At 34.2% G+C, this 27,020-nt stretch overlaps 1 protein-coding gene across 11 annotated transcripts in view; it reads left to right on the top strand.

Annotated features, from left to right (window-relative positions):
• The window catches only part of PPP2R5E (protein phosphatase 2 regulatory subunit B'epsilon), a 168,628-nt gene that overhangs the window by 24,084 nt on the left and 117,524 nt on the right, over positions 1-27,020 (top strand). For 2 of the 11 annotated variants that reach the window (XM_074290324.1, XM_074290328.1), the window contains exon 1: positions 21,872-22,132. The exons of 5 other annotated variants lie outside the window; for them this stretch is intronic. The gene's annotated coding sequence lies outside the window, so the exon portion shown is untranslated. Of the gene's footprint in view, positions 1-10,504; positions 10,593-21,871; positions 22,133-23,155; positions 23,478-27,020 lie in introns of those variants that run through there. 4 more of the 11 variants (XM_074290327.1, XM_074290323.1, XM_074290322.1 and 1 more) reach the window with 4 other exon arrangements.

Below are 27,020 nucleotides of genomic sequence, written 5' to 3'. Positions count from 1 at the left end.
TCTGATTGTGCGTCTTTAGCAACTGAGATTCAAATTTTCCTATTGGACATTGGATGTTTTTCACAACATGTCTAGCCCACCTTTCTGGGCTTCACTATTATCCTCTCCTACATAGAGTTATGTATAGTGTTCTATCTCTTGTCTTTTGTGGTTATCCCTGGCTGTCCCCCATGGTTGGAATTGCTTCTTTCTCACCTTTGTCTCTTAGAATTCCCAGTTTTTTTTCAGAGCTTCCTCCTAGCAACTGAGATCTGAATTTTCCTGTTGGACATTTGAAGTTTTTCACAATATGAATTTGTATCCTGAAATGACTTCGTAGAGATTTAGCAGAAGATTTGCTTCTGTATGGTTTCTTTTACATAATGTAAATTCCTTGAGGATTGGGATCATTTACTTTTGTCTTTATATCCTTAGCACCTAGCACAATGCTTGACACATCATAGGCACTAGACTGATAGTTTGTTGATATCATTTATTTGTTGCTTGGTATCAGAAGTGGCTTCTTCCTCACAGAACAGGTTTTCTCCCAGATACTTCTAGATCCAGAATTATTCCATAAACCTGAGGGTTTTGAATGGCAGGACTCTATATGGTAGGAATTTAATGAATTTGCTAAAGTCTAGGTCAGCTAGAGGGCTGAGGGCTTAGAGAAAAGATTGGCAAAAATGTTATTTTCTAAACTCTGGTGAGGCTTTGGAGTAAGTGCTCCCCAAAATGCAGTAGCACAGTTTCTTGAAATAGGCTTTTTCTTTTTTTAAATGACACAAAACCAGCAAATCATCTACAAGAGGAATGTGCATTATTCTGAGGGTACAGTCTAGTATTGTAGTGATATAGAATTATGGTGTTTGAAATAGCTAAAAATATCAGGATACTGGTAGCATGAGAGAGGGTGATATGTTTTTTGAATGGTGTGTGAGAAGTGTTTGGAAGACTGGCTGCCTTAGCCTTTGATTCACTGATTAATTTTGTAACAAAGTGAACTACTCAGAGAATCATGAAACTGTGTGTTTCATTCATTCTTGATGAAATAAGAGTGAATGGCTTGGAAGACAGTTGATATTAGACTTTGTCCAAGAAACAAAATTCCAGGGCAACTCTAGGGATTAGTACCCATTGGCCCACAACTTATACATTTATTTATATACAAGTTATACTTATATTACTATGTCTACAGCACATGGTGATAATTTATGTTCATAATGATGACCCTGATTTATTAAGAAAAGGTTTCATTATGTTAAACACCATCTGTCTTAAGATAGCATAACATAACATCAAAGAAATATTTGAATTAAAAAAAAAAATTACTTAAAAAAAGTCCTGGATAGCCAAGGTTCTGTTGCATTTGTTTTTTCCCCTAATAATGTAAAAAAGGGTTAACATTAATTCTTGCACTCATTTCTGCTTTTATTTAAATAAGACTTCTGTAAATTTGATTTTGGATGAGTAGGTCTTCTATTGTAGCAAAGAGCTGGAAATAATGCATTTACTTTATCCCATAGATTGGGGTGTAACTAAACAAATTGTAGTACATGAAGGTAATGGAATATCACAGCATATTAAACAATTAGTCTGAAGATTAGACAAACATGTATGAGCAGATATAGAGTGAAGGGAGAAGAAACAAGAATATATGAAATAAGAAAATATGAAGAGTCAAGCTAGGACCTTCACTCCAAATTTGGTGCTCTAGCTACTACGTCACCCCCACTTTGTTGTTGCAACGATGAAAATGAGATGGGAAAAGTGCTTTTGAAAGATATAAAGCATCACAGATCTAAGTTATATTGAAGGATATCTATTGATGATCTAAATTCTTTTCCTCATATTCCTGAAATTGCTATTGTTAGAGTCTCTTCTAGGGTGACTAATTAGAGATGTATGGCCATTGATCCTAAGGTTGACAGTTAAAATGTATGTGGTGAACAGCTCTGCCTAGTATAGTTTAGTTTGGCTAATTAGCTTAATTGCTTTGGGAAATGTTACTTAGAACATGTAAGTTTCAGGAAGAGGAAGATTTGGACAGAATTTGAGGGAATACTTAGGATAATAACCAAGGAGGATGATATAATGGGGAAAAAGTAGAAAGAGTTTCCCTATTTTCCAGTTTTGCTAAGGATTTCCCTGTAGTACTGTTTTTACTTATTTAGTGCTACTGGGATTAGGATAAGAGCAACAACCAACAACAATAACTAACATTAAATAACTCCTAAGACTTGCAAAATACTTTACAAATATTTCATTTTAACCTCACGACACCCCCCATTTTACAGGTGAAGAAAGTGAGGTAGACAAGAGGTTGTGATTTGTTATTAAGTGTCTGAGGTGACTTTGAATTCAGATCTTGTCTAGTACTCTATCTACTGTGCCACCTACCTTCATCTTTATCTGTAAAGTGGAGGGATGGGAAGGAGAGATAGCTAAGTGTAGGATCTAGCTCTAAGATCCTATATTGCTAAAATGGGAAGACTAGACAGATTTGGATATAGTTATTAGATTGGAGGTTCTGCAAAACTAAGCCAAATAAGATGATTGTGAAATTGCTTTATGTAGCGCTCCCTTGCAGATGGTTGTATTATTAATAAAAATTTTTTCTTTTCATGATTGTTTTGCTTTTCCCTCTAAAATATGGGAGCTTTGGGCTGATAATCGGTAAGAAGTAGCACAAAGAAGGGGATGCTTTTTTGACATGGACACACAGCATGTTGGTTGTAGCATTTCCACATCATGGTTTTTAGAGTCTGTATGAGGGTATGATTTGTATTTGGTGTGGCAACCTGGAGTAGTGGATCAGAGTCCTGGATATGGAATCAGGAAAACTTGGATTCAGATTCTCCCTCAGACCTTAGGTTAGCCAAACTAATTAAACATTTGTCATTCTTTGGATGCTGTGTGATCCTGGACAAGTTTTCTCATCTATAAAACAAAGGAGTTGGATTCAGTCTTTTCAGCTCCAAATCCTTGATCTTATGATTCAAATGAATAGAATGACAATCAGAAGATCTAAATATAATGCAGAGACCCTCTGATTTATGTGATCCAAGTAAGCTTGAGGTGGTTGATGTTTGTTTCTCATTTATAAATTACTTTAGGAAGAAAGATGATATATTTAATTTTAGACATGTTGAGTTTGAAGCGTAAGAAAGACAGGTAGAGATATAAATGTTTGAGATATGGCATGATTAAGAAGTGAAAATTTGAGAGTCATCTATATAGAAGTGATGCTTAAAGCATAAAGTAGATGAATTCTTCTAGAGAGAGCTCAAGCAAAAAAAGCTTAAGAATAGATTTGAGAAATACTTATTTTTTTTGAGGAAGAGAAAAAGGTGTAGAGGAAGATGAACCAGTGAGAAAGAGCAACCAACAGGTGTTAAATATCTACTGTGAGCCAGTTATTCTGCATGGTGTTGGGAATATAAGAAGATCTTATATTTAGATATATTATATATAATACATATAATAATATAAGATGATACATAATTACATGTTAATTAATATATTGTAATAATATATTATGAAGTTCCAAGAAAGACTGAATTAGGTTGTATCAGTGGGTTTATTCCTCTTAAATGGCAGACATGTATACATGGGATTGCAGAACTAAACTTGGGATGGATTTAGGCAGCTGGCATTATAAAGACAAAAATCATAAGGGTAATCCCATAATGGTTGATCAGGTTATCACCAGTCCAAGGGTGGGAGTAATTGCATAGTAGTCTTATTCAGGTTATTTCTGGGCTATTATTTGTTTTGTTTTTCCAGAAGGTAGAATGTGACCAGATCAGGTTTGGCCACTGGACTGGGGGTTGACATAAGCCAGTCTGAGTTGATTCTGTGGAGGAGTTCACTAACTTAATTAACTTAATGTAGTTCATTATTCGAATACTGAAAGGAATTTCTGATGTGCCCTGTTTAAGGAATGCTCACTTATCAGAATTCTGCTTCTGTTCTGAACAGTAGCGGAGCTTGAGCAAATCAAGATGGTTAGTAAAAATCATTAACTGTCTCCATTTCACAATCAGAACAACATGTTTACACAATATGCTCAACATGTGTATGTGCATATGCATACATGTATGAATATACATATATGTGCACAAATGTAGATGAAATATAAACAAGGTGATTGGTTAAGGGGATCCAGAAAAGGCTTCAAGGAAAAGGTAACGTTTAAACTAGACCTTGAAGAAGGATAAGAATTCTAAGAGAGAAAGATGAGGAGGAGGGGGGTACATTTTAGCCCAGCGTGACAGATAAGAAATTCAGTCCCACAAATGAGGAACAGAAAGAACGCTGGCTCAGTTGGACCATGGGGAGTGTGAAGGGAAGTAATGGACAGTGAGGCTGACAAGGGAGGTTGGAATCAGGTTGTGAAAGGTTTTAAATATCCAACAGGAGTTTCTATTATATGATTGAGACCAGAGGAAGCCATTAGAGGTTATTGAGTAAGGAAGTGATGTGGATAGATCAGTGCTTGAGGAAAATCTCCTGGATAACAATGTGAATGATGAATTGTGTATGAGAGAATCTTGAGGCAAGAAGGGTTAATAAGAAAGCTATTGTAGTATTTAATGGACCCAGAAGTATTAAGAATCTGAACTAGAATTGTGGCCATGTGAGTTTAGAGAAGAGTAGTTTAGAGGTGCAATTGACAAAATCTGTCAACTTAACTTAAATACATGAAGTGAGGGGAGATAAGGAATTGAGGTAAATATTGAGCTTACAAACCTGAGATTTTGGAAGGGTGATATCTTTGACAGAGATAAAGTTCTAGAGAGGGATCTGTTTTAGGGGAAAGATACAGTCCAATTTTGGACTTGTTTGCAATATTATTACATTCAGTTTGAAATGTTGACTAGACAAGCAATTGGTAATGTGGGCCAAAGTTTAAGATAGGTATGTGTGGAGCAAGTATGAAGTAAGGATATGCTGAAGAACTTAGAGCAATGTTAAATTCCTTTTCTGTATTCTATCTTCTCTAGGTCTCTGTGACCTGCATAGGTATGTTCAATGTTTAGGCTACTAATTGCTTAGATTTTTTGATGACATTTATGTCTGTCCAGGCTATCTATGTTTGGGCTACAAATTGTTTAGTTTTTGAGATATATGATGACATTTATGTTTGTCCAGGCTGTCAATGTTTAGGCGACTAATTAATGTATGGTTCTTCCCTGAACTGGAGAATCTGTTGTTTTTGACATGAATGATAACATTCAATTAACTGGTGGGGAAGGGGGGGCACCTATCCCTTAATGTTCCCCAAACTCATGATGTAATCCTTTTGCAATTAAACCTATAAAAACTGTATATTTTCCTTTAGTTCTTTAGCCCTTCCACCGTGAGCTTTCTTTCTTTTCCTCCTCATGTTAGAATTGCTCATTCTCATGAGAATTTGTTAAATAAACAACTTTTCTGCTTTTTACTTCAAGAGGTCTCTGAGAAGTCATTTTTGGATAGGATTTTCTATTCCTCACAGTTAGGACTTAAATATGTAGATGTAGGAATCATTAACATAGAAAAATGAAGCAATTGTATAGTGCCCACTATGTGCCAGGTGATATGCTAAGAACTTTTTTATAATTAACTCATTTGATCTTCACAGTACTGTGAAAAAGAAGTACTGTTACTGTCTCCATTTTATTCTTGAGGAAACTGAGGCACACAGAGTAAATAGCCAATAAGTTTCTGAGTTGAGATTTGAATTTAGGACTCCTTGACTTAATCTCATGAGGATTTGTAATATTACCAATGAGAGAGTAACAGAAAAGTGAAGAGGGTCCAAGATAGGAGAAAACCTTGAGGTATAATCACATAAGTTTAGGAGGTGATGATACTTCTTCAAAGAAGATTCAGGAAAAACACAATCTGTTTATTAATCTTTTTCTTAATCTAGTTCTTATCTTTTGGTTTTGCTCTTTAAAATTTACACCTGGTATTATAGGTTTTAAAAATACCTTCAATTCTTTCAGAAAAGACAGCAATACTATCTTTAGGTATAGCTATGTGAATTATAGTTGTTGCTCCACAGTGTAGAATATCTCCCAATTCTCAATACTTAGGACCATCGATTTAGAGGAAGATAGGACCTTTGAGACCTAGCTAATTCGGGATTTGCTTTCTCTTTTTGTGTCACAAAAACTTTAGACAGGATGGTGAAGCTTATGAATTCTTTTTCAGAATAATTTTTTTATTTAAAATTTTTTAAAAAAAATTCATTAATGAAGGAAATGCTACATTTCAGTGAGAGATTAGTAAAAATAATGATCTGATTTTTGCTATTATCTAAGTCCATGAACACCCTCAATCTATTGGCAGATTCCAAATTCACAATCCTTGATCTAATTAATCTCTTTCATTTTTGTAGATGTGAGTTTATTTGATTTGCCTAAGATCACATAATTAATAAGGTGATATTTTGGAAGCTGGGAACTAGTTTGACTGCACTAATTGAAGTTCCATTAATTTAAAATGCAAAGTAGCAGTGAAGCCACAGGTTAACTGAATTAATTAAACATTGGTCATTCTTTGCTTGTTGTAGAGATTGCAAAAATAAATCTTTGAAAACATTTCAGATTTGACAAATTGAATAAGTTAAAAACTGAATCTACTTCTTCATTGCTAGTTTTAAATTTTATTGAGCTATTGTTTTTTAATTTTTTGAGAATCATCCCTGCCACCTTGTGTGCATAAAGTTGTATGAAGTGACTAAGTTTATTAGGTACCAGTTCTTGCTTGGAACTTGAGAATTGTGATGGTTTACATAACAGTATCAGAAATGGAGTACTTATTCTTCAACATCATCTGCAATTATTTCAGATGCCAACACATGTGTACCAGGAAAATAAATAAAAGTATTGAGAATTGGGCTGGTTACTTGAATAAAATGGATACTTTGCTAATAATTTCAGAATGATTTTGAGAATGGCCAATGTTGTTGGGAGAAAGCCATGAAATTCTTAATTGAGTTTACTACCAATTTATCCTTCTTAACCTTGCCTGAATCCTCATTATTACTTCTGTTGCTTTGTATTATTTTTATAGATTGTTTATAGAATTTCTCATAGCTCCTGTTCCAAACTGTTATTTTCCATTAGTTAAAAAATACAATCTTAACCTTCATTTTCACCTTTTGACCTTATTTCCTTCTTTACTGAAGACTACAGCTATCTTTCTAATATTAGCTCCCTCACCTTCATTCCCTCTGTAGTTCAAATCTCCTTCATTGGAATGAAAAGTAGATTTTTTTCCCTAGTTTTTTTTTTAAATGTCTAGTTTTCATTTTTATAATATAGTAATTTCTCATATGTCACTACCGCCTTGGAATTGTATCTTCTTTCTTATAGCAGCGAAAAACTTAAAAACAAAAACAAACAAACAAAAAACAACCCCCAAATGATCCAGTGATTGTTATACATAATCTAGAGCCATGGTTCATGATATTTTAGTTCAGCTCTCTTTAAATGATCTTTTATTTTACATTGTTGTAATCATTTTTATATTCATTTTTCTGGTTCTCTCTTTCTCTCTCTCTCTTTTTTTTTTTTTTTTTACTTTGCATTACATCATCCTACATTTATCTTTATTCCTCACATAAAAATTTTCTTCCTGCACATTAATAATGTGCCACTACAGTCCTGTACTACAGTTATTTAGCCATCGTTCATTTTCTTTAAGTAGGCTATACCCCTACTTGAACCCTTAATCCCATATCCTCCAGAGTCTAGCTCCATCAGTAATTTTCATCTCCTTTTTTTTTGTACCTTTAATCTCTCCCTAAACCTAGATTCATTCCCTTTTAACTAAAAGTCTTGAGTTTTCTGGCCTAGGTCTGAATATAGATTTGAGAGTCATTTGTAAAGAGATGATTTAAATGCATGATAGAAGATAAGATTAAGAGTGTAGAGAGATAAAACAGCCCTGGACACAGTCTTTGGTGGTATAACTCAGAATTAAAGGGTGTGATATAGATGATCCAGCATGGGAAATGGAGGCATGCAGGAATGGAGAACCAGGGAGAGAGCAGTATGTTGAAAATCTAGAGACTAGGTGGAGAGGATGGTCAACCCTTCCAAATTCTGCATAGAGGAAAAAATGATGAATCCTGGAAAAAAAAAATTAGCACCTGGAATATGCACCTAAAAATAACAGTGACTATTTTGAATTGAGCAGTTTCTGAGTTGAAGTATGAAGCCATTTTGCTAGAGGGCTTGAGATGCATGAAAAATGGAGTCAAAGCCTTTGCAAGTGAACGGAAGGAAAGCTAAAGGATGATAACTTAGAGGGATGGTGGGACCCAATGAAGATTTTTATGGATTGGGAGACCTGGGCTTGTTTGTTGGTTATGAGAATTTGTAGGTAAACAAGGAGTTTGAACATTAGAAAGGTGCTGCAGATGGGAGGAAATAGGCTACACGTAGAGAAGTTGGACTTGGTGAGATGGATCACTTTTTTATCAGAAAATTTAGAGTAAAAGAGGAATGAATAAGAGGATGATAATGATATTTTCAGTTGTAGAGTAGGAGAGTGTAGAGGGAAGCTCATTGTGAATGATCTATGAGGCATTAAAGAGGTGATCAGGACAAATAATATTGGGGAATTTGAAAGGGTGCCTATTAGAGAAGAGTAAAAGTTTTGCCAGTGGTTGTAAGGTTAGATTAAAATAACATTAGATAACATATATTTATTTGTACTGGACCCAAGTTGCAGAATGTGTCCAACATAATTTACCATATGTTATTGGATTCTTGAATGTCAGCTGCATTGAGTTAGAGTGGATTTTTTTTTTTTTTTAAATGTGTATTGTGTGGTACCTGTGTGTTCTAAAGCTATGTGTGGTGAATTAGTCAGCAGGAAGGGGTAATGACACTGAATTGTCATCATCATCACTGTGAAGCATCAGTAGAGTCTGCTTTTTACAGTTTGTGGTGGGTGGATACTAAATGTAGTTAGGAAGTTGACAGATCCTACCTGGACAAAAATGAAATATTTAGCTGGATATGTGAAGTACCTATGAACCTGAGACCTGTGATTAAGTAGATGGATTGAATGTTCTAAAAACAACAAAAATGAGTTTGCTGAAAAATGTTATTTTTAGAGGCAGGTTGGAGTTCGAATATCTTATGGTAGTAGAAATTCGCTTATATCTTATCTTAGAAATACAATTATCTTTTAGAAATACAATTACATTACAAATACAGATTTGTACAACAAACATGTCAACGTATAGTCTTCAGGACTAGCTATCTAAAATATTTTTAATTCTTTCTTCACAGAGAATTCACCATTCATTTAATTTCTTTTTTTTTTCTTGACTTTTTTTCCCCATACATCACTCACAGTTTCCAAATAACTGTCTCCCTTCCCCCTCACCTTTCAAAGGGCAAAACTGCCTAAATAGAGTAATATTGGGTAAGCAATACTCTTCATTTTGCTTTCCTCTTTTGGAGGTTACCATATAATAGAAATGAAGAAAGAAAAAAAATATATATATGTATATATTTCAAGTCTAATTATTTGTTCCAACATTGTTCATTGTGTTTAAGTTGACTACATATTTGTTATATTGGTAAAAATGTCATCATTCCTATGTCTTCTGTTTCTATGGACAAGAAAATTATTACCATAGTGATTTCCTTCTACAAACTTTTTAAATAAAATGAATTCTTTTGAATTTAGTAGTCCAAAATACTTAGTAAGATGTCTGTGAAAATGCTATATTAACCATTAAAGGTTTTGTTATTAGTTGTTGTGTTTAAAATTGGTAGTCATAGGAAAACTGAGACACAAGAAGCTGTTAGTGTATTTATGAATTATGATTGTGCTGGGATTAGAATTCAGAATTCCTTTGTCCCCATTCTCTCTTTGGCTGGTTGCATATGTGGCTAGTTTAGGTGTTACCAGGTCAGTAACAAAGTACTACTATTTAATAATGGCTAATTTCTGGACTTCTCCCTCTCTCATCCCCAACAAATAACTAACTCTCAAAATAAATACATTGGTATTTATTTATTTAAATTTTGATTTTTTTTTTATTAAAGCTTTTTATTTAACATATGCATGGGTAATTTTTCAACATTGACCCTTGCAAAGCCTTCTGTTCCAAATTATCCCCTCCTTCCCCCCACTCCCTTCCCTAGATGGCAGGTTGTCTAATACATGTTAAATTACATTGGTATTTATATAATCCCTCCTCCCTTGTTGTGGTAGAGGGACTTGCATAGGTCAATGAATCAATTAACTACACTGTGCTGGGTTACTTCAAGACAGACAGGTCATAGTAAAGAATTCTGACAAAGATGATCCACTGGAGAAGAAAATGATAAGCCACTTCAGTATCTTTGCCAGGAAAACCCTATGATCAGTTCTAAAGTGATTAAAAAGTGATGACATTGGAAGATGAGCCCCTCAGGTTGAAAGGTGTCCAGTATGAACATGACCTTGGACAGACTTCGAGAGATAGTGGAGGATAGAAGGGCCTGGCTGCTACATGAGGTCACAAAGAATCAGATGCGACTGAATGACTGAACAACAAAAACTTATATGTCAACTTCCTTACCAGACCTGGACAGAAGGAATTCTTTAAACAAGAGGTATGAATGTCTTTTTTATATCATGACTTTCTTATTCTCATTACTTTTCAAATATATAGGGGCTCTCAAAGGTCTTACTTCTGTTTTAAGCTTTAGTAGCTTAAAAAGCTTAATGAACTTTAATAGCTTAAAACAGCACTAAGACTTTTTTGATTCCTGTGTATTTATGTGTATGTATGTATGTATGTATGTATGTAACACATTGATAACACCCCTTCCCCCAATTTAACATTTTCTGATACTATATTAAAGGGTAAATTTGAAAGTCAGAATTTTGGTTTTGTAGAGTTATATATTGAATATATATTGAATTAAGCTAAGATACATACTATTTGGCAATGAGTAAAAAAGTGCATGTAGCTTTTGCCAAGGTTCAAGTTGCTGACTGTGTCCCTCCTATGCGATCAGGCACTGGATTGGGCACATTTTCTTTCTATTGTTAAGAAATAGTGTTTTGCAGATGTAGTTAATACCTCAGTGTCATGTGACAGTTAATAGTCCCAGTTTAGAGAATTAGAGTGCTATTTTGGGTTTAATATCTGTTTGATCAAGTGATAGCCACAGAAATAAAGTTTAATCATTAATTTGGCTTTTAATGTTAATGCAGACCAGAAAATAAAATTAATTTACTCACCTGTCATCTTCTGCTTAACTTCAGTATAGAATTTCTGTCCTGAAGCTGCTTGCTTCTGTTATCACCAACTTTTCTCACTTCCTGGCTGTAACTGGAACCTGCCTTTCCTATGATACCATCTCCTTTATCAGGCTTGTCAGTAAAGCTACTGTCCCTCCTCCTCCAATTTGCTTGTAGAAGAGGAAGAATTACTGTCTGCTGACCTGAAACAATCACTAAGGAAAAAGGAGAATGGGGTCTCTTAGAAGCCAAGGGAAGGGATGAATATCCAAAAGTATTCAGAGTTGTCAAATATTGTAGTCTAGAAATATCACCTGAAAAAAGACCATTGGATTTGGCAGTTTTTTTAGACTACCTCTTCAAAATTATCAATGATTTGGGTTGTGGGGATTAAAGCCAGATTGCCAAGGAGAGTAAGGAAAGGCTGAGAAGTGAGGAAGTAAAGGCAAGAAACATTTCCCCAAGAAACATTAAAAAAAACCAAAAAAACAAACAAACAAACAAAAAAAAAAACAACCACTCCTTATGATCACATTATTTTGGAGTTGAAAAGTCCCCAGCCTTCTTATTTTTAAAAATGAGGTGAAGAAGGGAGTAGCATGTAAATAAAGTTAATAAGTCATAGAGTTGGCATTTTTACTTTGGCCCATGGTTCTAAAACCATATTTTTTTGTTTGTTTGTTTTTTACCATAACACAATTAGAAGGCCAGTAAACTAAACCTGACCTCTTTTTGGTAACTAACAAGTATGTATATGTATATGTATTCATGTATGTATGTATATATTTATATATTTTCTGAGGCAATTGTGACTTGCCCAGGGTGACACAGCTAGGAAATGTTAAGTGAGTGAGACCAGATTTGAGCTTAGATCCTTCTGACTTGAGGGCTGGTGCTCTATCCACTTCGTCACCTAGTTGCCCCCCAACAAGTATTTTATTAAATCTTTTGTGCTTAGCAGGGGGTTTAAAAATATAATGAATGAAATGATTTTTACTCACAAAGAGTTTACTTTCTAATGGGGGGAAAAATTCAATATAAAAGGAAAAAGAAAAATAAGCCCTAAGAAGTAGTGAACTACAGTTTGAGCTGAAGGAAACTAGCAATTGCATATATTAGAAGAAATATGTGGCTTAAATTTAAATTAAAAAAAAAAAAACAAGCATTACAGGTTTGTGGTATGTGTTATGCTGGACTGGGTCCCAAGAGATTCTGACTGATACTGTCTTTGTGATAATGGACAGATCACTTCACCTTTCTAATCCTTAGTCTTTAATGCTGTAAAACAAGGATTATAATGTCTATATCATACCACATTTAAATTTTTTTTAAGAGTATTTGAGGAAAGCACATTGTAAAATTAAGCTTCATATAAGTTTATATGATCCTAATTTTGGTTGTCATTAGCAAGTTACTTCATCCAGTTAACTGGAAAATGAAATTGAGCCAGACACTCTTCTAATTCTAAAATTATGTTTTATGTTGTCTTCTACTACTGATCATTTGAAAGACCATCAAGAGGTAGAGTTTTATTTCTTTGCATCAGAGGACATACTAAGAATAGTTTTTGGAAGTTGCAAAAAATCAGATTTGATTGACATTATACTATATTGAACTTAAAAATAAGTAGGTGGGATTACATAATTATATAATCTTCAGGTTAGAAGGGACATTCTTTTGTTTGCATTTGCTTTTAATGAACCTTAGATGCCTGTCCACTCTGCCTTGTACTTCAGCAATACATATTAAGCATTTTCTCTCTTCTTCGTGTCACTAATGTTGGCATGAACACCTTCCCTCTGTATAGAAATTTTCTTTGAAGCTCTGAGTTTACTAAAGCTTTTTACTTTCAGATGCTTTCCCTAACTTTCCAACCTTCCCTTACCTAGGTCTTACTCTTTTGGAATCTTTTGTTCAGCTGTGTTCTATTGATGACCTTGTGAACCATATTGTTCATAAAATTTCTTTGTAAAGATATTGGAGTGGTTTTCTATTTCCTTCTCTAGGGGATTAGGGCAAACAGGATAAGTGACTTATCTAAGGTCATAGAGATACTAAGTGGATTTGAACTCTGATCTTACTTTTTCCTGGCCCAGCACTCTATAGTGATCTGGTTGCTTTATGAATATCTTAGAGATATTTGTTTGGGTCCTCTGTTTACTTATTCATTTCCTAGCATCTATTATAATTATTTGTGTTTTTATCCCTTTCTCTTATGGTCTTTTTAGAACAGAGACTATGACTTTTCATTCTTGGGTTCTCCTACTCTTTTCACATAGGACTTCTTGTGCATGAATTGACAGAGGCTTTTTTTTTATTTAATAGTTTTTATTTACCAGATATATGCATGGGTAATTTTACAGCATTGACAATTGCCAAACCTTTTGTTCTAATTTTTCTGCTCAATCCCCCTCCCTCCACCCCAGATGGAAGGTTGACCAATACATGTTAAATATGTTAGAGTATAAATTAAGTACAATATATGTATATTTGTCCAAACATTTGTTTTGCTGTACAAGAAGAATAGGACTTTGAGATAGTATACAATTAGCCCTTTGAAGGAAATAAAAATGTAGGTGGACAAAAATTGAGGGATTGGGAATTCTATGTTGCGGTTCATAGTCATCTCCCAGAGTTCTTTCGCTGGGTGTAGCTAGTTCAGGTCATTACTGCTCTATTGGAATTGATTTGGTTCATCTCATTGTTGAAGAGGGCCATGTCCATCAGAATTGTTGTTGAAGTATATGATGATCTTTTGGTCCTGCTCATTTTACTCAGCATCAGCATCAGTTCATGTAAGTCTCTCCCCAACATCCCCAAATCATCCCCAACAAAGGCTTTTAAAAAATGGAAGTCATGGGTTTTAGAACAACTGATTTCCAGGGTGAGGGGAAATAAGGAAATTGATTTAATGGCTATTTTTCTAACCATTCCAAAAGTATATTTTGAGGCATGTTCATATCATTCCTTAAACAGAATGATCCTCAAGACAATAAATTTATTTTGGTATGCTTGAATTAAAGCTTTCAAGCCCTTTTGATTGTGCTTGGGGTTTTAATCTTTTTTTTTTTTAAGGCAGGCAATCACTCTGTTTCTGAAGTACTTTAAAGGGGGTGTTTGTTTTTTCACTGTGAATAGAAAATGATTAGTACTTCATTCACCTTCAAATAGTGCACAGGAAATCGGACAGTCAAAAATTTTTGGCATAAATTCTTTCAGAACCACACTTTTAAAATTGTTGTTTGGTGTGATTCATTCCTATGTTTATTTAGTAACACAATGTTTAGCCGATTTTTTTTCCTCAAGGAGCCCCAGAAATAGTTTTGTTATACCTAAATGTTATTGATTCTATAATATTCCCCTTTGGGGGGAGTTGAATTTTATTGAGGTCAGGGCTAAATGGTCATCAAAAGATGTCTTAAGAATAGTATAAATATTATATTTATGTAGTATAGTATATTTATAATAAATAAATATTATATTTATATAGTATTGTATAATAATATAGTATAATATAAGAATAGTATAAATATTATATTTATTTATTTTTTTTCTCTCTCTCTCTCTCTCTCTCTTTTTTTTTTTTTTTTTTGAGGCTGGGGTTAAGTGACTTGCCCAGGGTCACACAGCTAGGAAGTGTTAAGTGTCTGAGACCAGATTTGAACTCAGGTCCTCCTGAATTCAGGGCTGTTATTCTATCCACTGCACCACCCAGCTGCCCCATAAATATTATATTTATATAAATAGTAGTATAAAGACAAACTAATCTCAGAGCTGATGTTTATGTTAGAGAAACATTGTTAACTTTATCTTTTTTCCATTTATTCATTGCTTGGTTAAGGAGTTGGAAATCTGGTTTGAGAAAGAGAGAATAATCTTCCTTATTTCATGATTTTCTGCCATCTATGTATGAATTCTATTTCTACCTGCCAGAAAACATCAGGATAATAATTAGCTAATCTTCTTTGATAAATAGAATATGGCATATACATTTTTTTTTGTTTTGATTTTGTTTTGTTTTGGCTGGAGTAGAGGGAGAGAATAGAGATGAAAGCAATTGTTAAAACTTTGGGCATTTAACACTTCATTATGTTTTAATAAAAACTATTTCTGTATAAACATAAACTTTTGTGAGCTTACATAGAATTTTTGTAGGTTTTGGTGATCTGTTGTTCTTATTCTACTGGGAAGTCTTAACCAAATTGAAGAGACTTTCATCTCAGGTTAGTTATATACTACATCTAAGTAGAAATGATAGTTGACATTTATGGTTTGATTTTATGTTATGGCTATGATTTATTAAGTGTTTTCAGTTTTTATGTACATCAGATTTATGAGTCTCATAATTGCTGTTTAAGGATCACATAAAAGATCTGTTATTTGTTCTTCTGCAAACTTTTTCCATACTGGGTTGCTGTTGCAGTCTGTCAGTTATTGTGTCAAACTATGTGCTAGGCATATTGTTGGGAATACAAAAATCTCTGACCTCAAAAGAAGTTACAGTCTAATGTACAACAATCAGATATATACAAAGCAAACTATATACCAGATATATAAGAAACAGTTACTAGAAGGCACTGGAATTAAGAGTGGTTAAAAAAATAATAAGTTTTATTGCCTAGGTCTTAGAAACATTGATACATGCATGTGTTTAGATAATAGGGTTAGGGATCCAGGTCTTTCTGATTTTAAGTCCAATATTCTTTGCTAGGCATAGTAATGCTGATATCATCTCTCCATATTACAGAGGAGTTGTTGTTTGTCATTCATTCTGAAAGAAGTCCATGTCATCAGGGAGGTGATGCTATGACATGGAAGTGATTTAAGTGAGGGAAGGCTAGGCAAAGTCACCTGCCTCACTTTCTTCTCCAGAGTCACCTGGATCCAATGGCCAGATCTAGGCAACTGGACAACTGGAGATGGTCCTGGATGAAATGGGAGACTTTGGCCTTTTTAAGTTAGGATGTTAACAGGTCTCAGTTTGAGTGAGGCCACACCCATTCAATGATGGTCCATAGGCTAGGTAGCAATTGAAGCAAAGAATGGCCTCTGTCATCTAGACCAAGAGAAAAAAAAATCTAAATAAATAAAGTTAAATTTTGGAGGGTATGACTCTCTGAGTATCTGTTCTAAATAAAAATGATTGCTGTTTTTTACATTTTTTTACATTTACTCTTGAGTCAATCTGGACCTAACCAATGACCAACTGGGGCTTGGCCTGGGACCTATTGTTGGCCAGTCAGGGAGAGCTAGTGTGACTTTGATTTGAGGCATAGTCTAGCCAATAAACTACAAGATATCTTGGGAGGGGTCAGTGATTTAAAAAAAAAGTTTTTAAGAACATCTGTAGGTAAGATATAATATCCTTTGTGGATAGAGGGAGGGAAGGAAGGAAAGTAGGAGTTATAGATGAATAAACTAGGAAACAAAAGTTTCAAACTGCTAAGGTCATACAAGCCAAATTGTAGTGTCCTGTCTTCTCTCAATTATAATCCTTCTCTGGGAGGAGATTTCTTTTCTGTAAATCCTTTTCTTTGTGAGCAGGTTTCTTGGGAGGCTTCTGGAGCCTCCAGCCAGAGCAAAGGTAGATGTGAGAATGGAATCTTGACTCTGAATCTCCTAGAGTGGGGGAATCAGACTGCCTCCAAGAGTGTGGGAAGTCTTCTCCTTGACCTTCACCAGGCTGACTTTTTCCAGACTGCCTTCCTCCAGACTCAATGTTGCCTCCTTTTATCCTCCCAGAGAATGGGCTTGTGGGTACTCCCAGGGACTTGTGGGAACTCCTACAACCAATGAACTTGCTCCTTTTAAAGGTGTTAACTCCAGAAGTCTAAAGGTGTAAACTCCTTTTAAAGGTGTGAACCCTGAGCTAGAGAATTTGTTAAGTATCGACTTAGCACCTAGTAAGAACCTACCATTTCCCCCCTTCTTTTGATTTAGAACATTGGGTGGTCATGACCTTGAAACATAAATCCGTGCAACAAGAAAATGGTATTTACACACATATATTGTATCTAGGTTATACTGTAACATATGTAAAATGTATGGGATTGCCTGTCATCAAGGGGAGGGAGGGGACAATTTGGAAAAATAAATACAAGGGATAATGTTTTTAAAAAAATTACTCATGCATACATACTGTCAAAAATTATAAATAAATAAAATTTTAAAAAAAGAAACATCAATCCATCTATCTATCTATCTATATATATATTTACATATATATATATAGATGTGACATACAATATATCTGAATGCACGTTTCTGAATAGACACAAAATATGATCATGTACCTACTGTGTTAGGTAGAAAAGATGAGGAATTGGAGGAAAGTGTACTTATACAGGGCTTCAAGGTTTCTAAAACATTTTTCCAAATTTATTTTGGATATTAAGTAATCAGCAACTGAATTTAACTGAACTTAATTGAAATTCTTTTGAATTTTCATCTCTCCCCCTCCCCAATCTTTACTTTACCAAACCCTTAAGAGATGGGTAGGTAGCCCTATGTTATTGAATCCTTCAGTTAGGCTGGTCCTTGAATAAAAAAACAGGTAGCCATCCTCAGTCCCTACCCTGCCAACAACTTGCTTAGCCTATACCAGAAGCCTTTTCATCTTTGAAGGCCAAACCAGAGCTATGGCTCCCTTGGAATTCATGCCATAATAAGGTATGATAGTAGGATTTTAGTGGAACATTATTATTAGGTTGGTTAACACCATAAATTATTCAAGAAATGGAGTAAAAAGTAAATAATATGTAAAATTAGTATTGTTAGGGGCAAAACATGCATATATGATTTATCTAATTGTCCAGTGAGTCACCATTCTTGTTGCTGCCTCTCCTGGAAGTTGGGAATAAAACCAGAGAAAATTAATTATGAATATTGGGTAAAAGTAAGAGACCTTCAAAGACCTTATAAAAGGATTTCTCCCCCCCCCCCAAAAAAAAAAAAAAAAAAAAAAAAAAAGAAACCAACACACAAAAATTTAAGGCTTGTAAAAGTGAAGACAGAGAAGTATATCGTGCAGAAGTCGGATGATGTTCACTTGGGGCAAAGAGCATTGGATTTGGAATCAGAAAGCCTGAGCTCAAATCTTAATTCTGCTAATTTATGGAAAGTCTCAATTTTTCTGGGCTTCAGTTTTATACCTTAAGTGGAACCAGATAAGTTCAAGAGATTCTTTTTTACCTATGATCTTGTGAGCCTGTATTCACACCTCCAGCAATGTGTAGTAGCTTCGACCCTGAATAAATCATTGAACTTTTTAAAATTGCAATTTCTTCCCCTGAAAAAAGAGAATAATTAGGACTTTGAATACCTACTTCAAAGGGTTGTTATGAGGGTCAGACAAGACAATATGTGTAAAGTCCTCTGAATGCTTGTAAAATGCTATATAAATTTCTGTTTTATGATTAGGACAGGAAGAAGAGGCTCTAGGTAAAAAGCACATGATTTTTTTCTTTATTGAATGTCCTTCATCCTGTATATTCCTGACATACTACTTGTCTTGTACTTATATTACTGTAAAAGACCCAACCTTAATTATTGTATATCTGGATGAGTACAATAGTTCCTAATAACTTTTCTTTCTGAAGTTTTTTTTTTTTTTCATTTGTCCTATCACAAGAAAGTGCTCCTCAAGCATGATTTCAGGTTTTGTTGTTTCCCCTTTAAAAACCTCTAGCAGTTCCTGATCACTCTATCAATACCCTCTTTCTCTCCACCCTTACACACTTCCTACACACTTTACATTTTTAGTTTAGACTTTTTGCTCCAGAAGAGAAGAACAGAAATAAGTCACATTTTCTTCATTCTTCTCATTTAATCCTTCCATCATCTTTCACAAAAGTTTTACCAAATTAATCCCCCTGATGCTGGAGAGTCAGCATGATGTGGTAGAAAAAACACAATAAATAATACTACAAAAACCCAAAATAAATGTTTTTTTTTTTTTTTTTTTTTTTTTTTTTTTTCTTAAGGAAGAACTACAGTAATTAAAATAAGAAAACCTGGATTCATAGCTTGGCTCTGCTACTCACTAGCAGGATACCTATGAACAAATCTTTTGCAAAACATTTTCCTTATAAATGGAGATAATCATAATTTTACTACCTTTCTCACAAAGTGATTTGATGCCTTCAAACATGGCTAAATTGCCCCAATAATTAAAAAAAAAACAACTCTTAATATCACTTCAAGTTATCATCCTATCTTTTTTTTTCAATCAAATATCTAGGAAAAATGGCCTATATAGCTTCTCTCCCCAACTCCTCAACAAATATGTTTTCTTGCTTTAGCCCTTCACACTTCACCATCAATCATGAAACTGAAATTGCTTTCTCCAAAGTTACTAGTGCCAAATCTAATGGTCTTTTCCTACTTTCCTTCTTGACATAGCTATATTCTTTTCCTCCTCTGGGGTTTTGTAACACCATTGATGTTTTTTCTATTGCACGTCTCATCATTTAATTTTTTTCCCTTCTAATTAGGTCATAGTTTTGGTCTTTACTGTAAGATGTTGATAATATTTGTACACAGGTGGTTAAGTTAGAAATGGCTCTCACCCTGGTCACTTATTACTTTCTTTATGTTTAAAATATCAGTTTCATTTTTTGGTGTTCTGTATCCATTCTTCATGTCCAGCAGCTTTTAATCTCCATTACTGAAGAAAGTATTCATTGCATGTGGATATGAGACTTTCTTGTACCCTGCAAGTTTTTGGTCTTTCATATTTCTTATTCTTTAACCATATTATCATTTTGCTATTTATTTTACCATATTCTGTGATACTTATCTTTGAATTAAAGGCACTGAATATTAAAAAATGTTGCTTTAATTTGGAGGTTTTATTATAATTTTTGTAGAATTTGTCTTATCTCTTCATCTTCTGCTTAAATTTTAATTCTTTTTATTATGAGTTTTTTTTTTTTTTTAAAACAAATGCTTACCTTTAGCACCATGGTAGATGACGATCAAGTTCTCCATAAATTAATGTTTTTGTTTCTTTGGATACAACTATCCTTTTTATTTAATAATTTCAATTTAACTGATACTTTTTTTGTCTTCTGGTTTTGCTTATAGTAATGTTAAAAATAACACTCTTGACATTGAAAATCAGATATCAAGGAAAATTTGTTAAAGAAGAATCTTAAGGAACCGTCTTAATGTTTCTGGCTAGAAGTAGGCCCCACTCCTCTCAGGAGGAGGGAGCATCAAGTACAGAAATGGGGGAACCTTAATACTTGCTCATGTAACACAGCTCCTTCTTTCAGAGAACTGATTGATACATTTTATCTGGGTTACACTCTTTCTGACACTACATGTTTCCCCGTAATATGTATAAAATATGCTCCCCTTCTTCCCATATATTCCATGTTCAAAAATGGTGGAAAACTCCTGCTTTGGGATGTGGTGTTTAATATTCAATTAGCCTATTAAGCAGACTCAGTAGTGATTTGGTCAAGTCAGGTCATTGACCCCAATTAATTTGGGCTGGGTGGGCTACTATCTTAAGTTTGTAGTTTTCTCAGAACCACAAGAGTCTTTCTGATTGGCAGAATCCACTTGTGGCTTCTTGGGGGGGGGGTGCAGTTTCTTGTTTGATCCAGACTTCTAATTGATCACTTAATTGTTCTGTGAATCCTAATCTTTCTTAATCTCTCACTTTCTGAAAACCTCTTGGACCAATACTCACTATCCCACACTACCTTAAAGCTTGTAACCTTGTGGAAACCCAACTTTTCATCATTTTTCACAGTAAGTTTTTTTTTTTTTTGGGGGGGGGTCAGATATTTAAAGTATAAATTTTCTCCCAATCTTACTATTTTCTTTTTCTCCTATATTTATTTCTTTTATGTAAAATTTTGTTATCAAAATTATTTTTTTCTTTTAGGATCAGATTATAATTTTATAATTATTATATTATTAGTAATTTAAAATTAGATTGCTGTTATTAAATTATTTTTGTGATTAACACAATTCATTTTCTCTAGGATTATGCCAGTTTGTGTTACTTGTTAAGGTTATATTAACTAAGTTGGAACAGTCATTCTTTTAAAAAAAAAAAATTTAATAGCTTTTTCCCCAATATATGCAAAGATAGTTTTAGTTTTCAACATTCACCTTTGCAAAACCTTGTGTTCCAAATTTTTCTCCCTCCTTTCCCTTCACTTCTTCCCATAGTTAAACATGTGCCATTCTTCTAAACACATTTCCATATTCATTATGCTTCTGCAAGAAAAATCAATCAAAAGGTGAAAGAAGAAAAAAAAAAATGAGGAAAAAAACCAAGCAAACAAACAACAACAATCAAAAGGTGAAAATACTATGTTTTGATCCACATTCAGTCTCCATAGTTCTTTATTTGGATGCAGTTGACTTTCTATCACAAGTCTATTGGAATTGCCTTAAATATCCTCTTTGTTGAAAAGAGCCAAGTCCATCACAGTTAATCATTTTGTAATCTTGTTGTTGTAAACAGTGGAAAGGCACTCTTAACACACAGTATTGCAGTTATTGTTGTGGATGGATGGATGCTCTGTAGGACTGTAAGTGGGCTATTATATTGTTTTGGTTTCATGGATTACCATGACAAAGAGGTTGCCAAAGTATCCTAGTGAGAATGAGCCTCTCTGGCTTTAATTAGGTGAATCCTTGAAAAGCCAACATAGATTATTGCTAGGACTCAACTCCAAGCTTTTCCAACATTGGAGGACCTTCCAGGGTATATGTTCCTCTCCCATACCCTTCAAGAATTCAGGTTTGTCTCCGTGTCACAATGGAGCATAGGAGCCCTTTGTGCTTTTGCATGGAATTACATTGACAATAATGATAGTATTAGAAATGAACATTTTTATCGTGCTTTTTAGACATTTTCATTTGAGCTTCACAACAATCCAATGAGGTAGGTCCTACAGGTATTATTTTCTTATTGCTGTAGAGATGCAACTAGTCAGAGGCATAATTTGACTCTTAAGTCTTCTTGACTACAACTATAATAATTTTTTTCTTAAAAACCACAGTGCTATTCTGTAGTATCAGAGGCAGAGTTTGAACCCTAATCTCTCCTGAGCTATTTCCACTATACCACACTGTCCAAGTAGAAATAAAGAAATAAAATATCACTATAATCACATGATAATTCTTTGGTAGCATTCCTATTTTTCTAGTAAAGTCTTTTGGGGCATTGAGAAGTTTAACGACTTGCCCATTATCATATAGCTAATTATGTGTCAAAGACAGAATTTAATCTAGTTTTTCCTGATTATAAGGTCAGCCCTATGCTCCAAGTCTTCATTGTTTCCTTATTGAAAATACATTATATCAAGTCTAAGCACCTTTATTTGACTTTTAAAATCTTCATTATTTGGGTCAATTCTTCTACATCTATTTTTTTATGATATTCTCTCCAAACTCTATGCTTTAGTCATTTTCATCTGTTATCTTCATTTCATACATGTTTTTTATCTCTTTTTCAGTTTCCTTTTGTCAAGAGGTGCCTCATCTTTCTCTTGAAAGCCTACCCAACCTTTAGCATAATATAGTAGAAAAAAATGGAGCAAGGAGACCTAGATTCCAGTCCCTACTCTGCTACTAACTGTTGTGTGACCTTGATAAATTATCCAATTATAAATTTCTCTAAGCCTCAATTTTATCATTTGTAAAACGACAGTGTTGGGCTAGAACATTGGTTTTCTCCCTGAAATTGCACCAAAAATATAAGCTGCTTGTGGGTCAACATAAAGATCCTTAGAAAAATATATACATCCCACACTCTTGTCCAAACATTGAGGTGAGCAGGAAAGTGCAAGGCATTGGGGGAAATCTAACAAAGAGAGACTGGTTCCAAGATTAACCCCTTTTATGTTGGTAGCACTTCCTCCAATCACAACTCTGTATAACCTCTGTCTCCATGGAGGTATTGACTGCTGTCATTCTCTGTCTGGCCTCCCGGGGTATAAAGAGTACGGGGAGAGAGACTGAACAACATGGGAAAAACCACAGAGTATCCCTTTAAAGGGTAAAGGAAACATACTTGGGATCCAGAAATATCTCTAAGAATGAGAATGATGGGCATAATTTAATTAGATTGAATTGAATAGAGACAAATGTTCAGTCTCTGTACTTTTTGAACCCAAATACTGAGAGGAGAGTGTTCATGTGAAAAAGACCCTGAGGCTTTAGAAGACAACAAACACAAGACAATTCACCAAGACAAATCACCAGTGGGATGTGGTAATCAAAAAGAGGTAATACATATATATGTTATGTTAATAAAAACCCGACATCTACAAGGCTATCTTCAGAGAAGAGTTGAGAAAATAAATGCACTTCCCTTCCTTCATTGCAGAAATAGCCAACTTTGGATATGGAATAGTGTATAACTGGTCAAATATGATGGAAGTATTGGCTGGTTTTGCTGAATTGTTTTTTCTTATTTTAAAAGAAAATCTTTGTTCCAAAGGAAATTAGGAGGAATATATTTTAAAAATGAATGTGATTCAAAAATGGATAGGAGTGGCAAAACTCTTGGTAGGCAGAGTATCTAGTAGGATATTGAAATGGTCCAGATATGAGGTGATAAGGACCTGTGTATGCTTAATTTAGGAGGAGGAGGTACAGAGGTGACCTAATAAATAAAATTTAAAATGTATATGTTGATCTAGAATGAGAGAGGATGTAGATTTGCTGTATTCTGCTCTAGTTGTACCATATCTAGAGTTAAATTCTGCGAGTCTCATTTACGAGGGACATTGATAAGCTGGTATATAGATAAAGAAGGGTGACCAATATGGTGAGGAGGGTTGAAATTGTGCCTATAAGGAACTGGGGATATTTAGCCAAGAGGAAATAAGTCTCTGGGAACTGTTGTTTGTTTTTTAATATTTGAAGGACTGTTATGTAGAAGAAAGGTCTCTTGTTATGTGGTAGAAAGTTTGGGTTCTGAAGGTAGAACTCGTTAGAAGATTGAAGGAGGAAGGTTTTTGCTAAATAGAAGAAATTCCATAATAATTAGAGCTATCCAAAAATAGATTTATAAGGGATAGAAAATTTCCTTATCACTAGACACTTTTTTAGGGAAAGATTTGATGATTCCTGGTTGGATATATTGTGGACTGGATTTGTGTTTTATGTATGGATTAGACTAAATGAATCTCAGGGGACTTTTTATTTCTAGGATCCTATCTATTTGAATGTACTTTTGTTCTCTTTTTAGACCTTAGGGTTGAAAAGTTTTATGATGTTCAACTTCAAAATTCTATTGAAAAAAATCTGAGTGCAGCTAGGTGGTGCAATGGATAGAGAACCAGTTCTGAAGTTAGGAGGACCTAAATTCAAATATGGCTTCAGACACTTAACACTTCCTGACTGTGTGACCCTGGGCAAGTCACTTAACTCCAATTGCCTCGGGGGAAAAAAAGTGGGGGGGACGACGACGCTGGTGCTAGTTTCAGATATATGAAGGGCTCTCATATGAGAGTGATTAGACATTTTTAGTAGTACTAGATGCCAGAGGTTGAATATTCTGTTTACTTCAGTCTTTTTAACCCCCCCTTTTTTTTTTTAAGAAAAATATGTACATACTGTATTTCATTTCATTCACAATAAATTTCATTTATTATCAACATTCAGTTTTGATAATCTTTGCCTGCCTATTACGATACCTAGGTAGGAGCCCACATTTTTCTAAAGTTTTACAAATTACAAAGTTCTTTCTTTACCACAAACTTTATAAGTAGTGTATCTCCAGTTTTCCAGATGGGGATACTGAGACTCAAAAGAAATTAATTAACTTGTTCACAATTAGTGACAGAAGCCATTACTTGAACCTAGATCATCTCCAAATCCATTAGTCATTTCACTACATCATACTGTTGCCATTCACAAGAAGAAAAATGCTAAATATTTTAGAGTAGTTATATATTTAAAAGCTTTTGGGAAAGAGCCTTCCTTAGTCCATGATAATAGGCATATAAACTTGGTATTACTTAATAAATAAATCCAGACCACAGCATTTTCCAACCAACTGTTGACTTTTGAGGAAAAATCTTCTTAATTCACTCTTGAAAAACTCTTTTTTTTTTTTTTAATCTCTAAAATGGGAAGAATACTTGTCCAATTTTAGAATTAAGAGGAAAATACTTTGTAAATTGTAGTAGATAAATGAACTTTCTAAATGAAAAATATATTATTTCTATACATTGCTGGTAAAATATGATTAGACAATTTTTTCCCTCCAAAAGTTTAGATTTAAAACAGTATCTTTTAAAAGTATAGTACTTAAAAAGTAATTTAGACATTTTATTTTACCATTTTGTCATTTTTGTGTCCAAAAACCTTTCCACAGTTCCCCATTGCCTACAAATTTAATTTCCTAAGCTAGCATTCAAGATCTTCCATATCTATTTGACTTTAATTTGATCTTTTTGTATTTCCCAGTGTGCATCTTCTATGCCTGCCACACTTAACTGTTCACTATAGCCTTGAATATATTATTATTGGTTACTAAGCTCTCATTTCTCTAGCCTTGTGTGCCTTTTCTTCTGCCTGAAAACTTGTTGTGCTTCAAAGCCAATCCAGATTTTACTTCCTCTGTGTTTCCTACCTTGATTGTCTGTAGCCCACAGAAATTTCTCCCATCTTTTCTCTTATTGTCAAGAGCCCTACTATCTTTTTGGTCTTATAACCTAAATTGCCATCCTTGATCCCTCACTTTCTCTCATGTGCCATATCTAATCTGTTGATTTTCAGTTACTAATGAATGCCCTCTTCTTTCTTCTCCACCTGCTGCACCTCAGTGCTGGGGGGGGAAAGGGAGAAGGAGAGGAAGGCCCTCATCGCCTCACACCTGTGCTACTTTAGTAACCTCCTGGTTGGTCAATCTGCCACAAGTCTCTCCTCAGTTTGATTCACCCTGTACTCATCCAGAATGATTTTCTAAAGTGTAGATCCAACCATGTCACTCCTACTCAGTAAATTTTAGTTGCTTCCTTTCATTTACACTATTCATGTATATAATTTTCTGTTTGTCATTTAAAGTCCTTCATGGCTTGGTCTACCTTCCCAGTCTTCTTATATCATGGTTGCTCCCTCCGCCCCCTCCCCAAAATGAAACAAAAACAAAACACCAAAACCACACACTATCACACCTCTCAGCACCCCAGTAATACTGGCTTTCTTTGCTATTACTAGGACAAAACAGGACACTGCATCTTCTGACAGGTCTTTTTACCCACCCTGCGCCCTGCCTAGAATGCTACCCCTCTTTATCAGCTTCCTAAGTTTCCTTAAACTTCCCTCTGATATTCCACTTTCTACAAAAACCTTTCTCATTTCTTCCTTAATTCCAATGACTTCCCTAGATTATTTCCTATTTATCCTTTGTGTAGCTTATTTGTACATAGTAGTTGGTATGTTGTCTCCCTCCATTAGATTGTGGCTTCTCAAGGACAGGGAATATCATTACTTCTTTTTGTAATCCCAATGTACAACACAATACTTGATACATATTAGACACTTAATAAATGTTTATTGATTATCTTAACTGACCTCTAGTATTTCATACTATTCATTGTTGCATTTATTTAGTACTTAAATATTAACTTGTGCTAACTTTTTGTCTTGCAAATCTATTTTTTTCTTCATATATATATGTGTGTGTATATATATATATAATTATTCATATGTGTGTGTATATATATAATTATTCATATGTGTGTGTATATATATATATATATATACTTATTCATATGTGTGTGTGTGTATATATATATATATATATATATATGTAT

This window comes from Sminthopsis crassicaudata, chromosome 2 (genome assembly GCF_048593235.1).
Source record: "Sminthopsis crassicaudata isolate SCR6 chromosome 2, ASM4859323v1, whole genome shotgun sequence".
NCBI lineage: Eukaryota > Metazoa > Chordata > Mammalia > Dasyuromorphia > Dasyuridae > Sminthopsis > Sminthopsis crassicaudata.
This window is presented reverse-complemented; position numbering and strand designations above follow the sequence as displayed.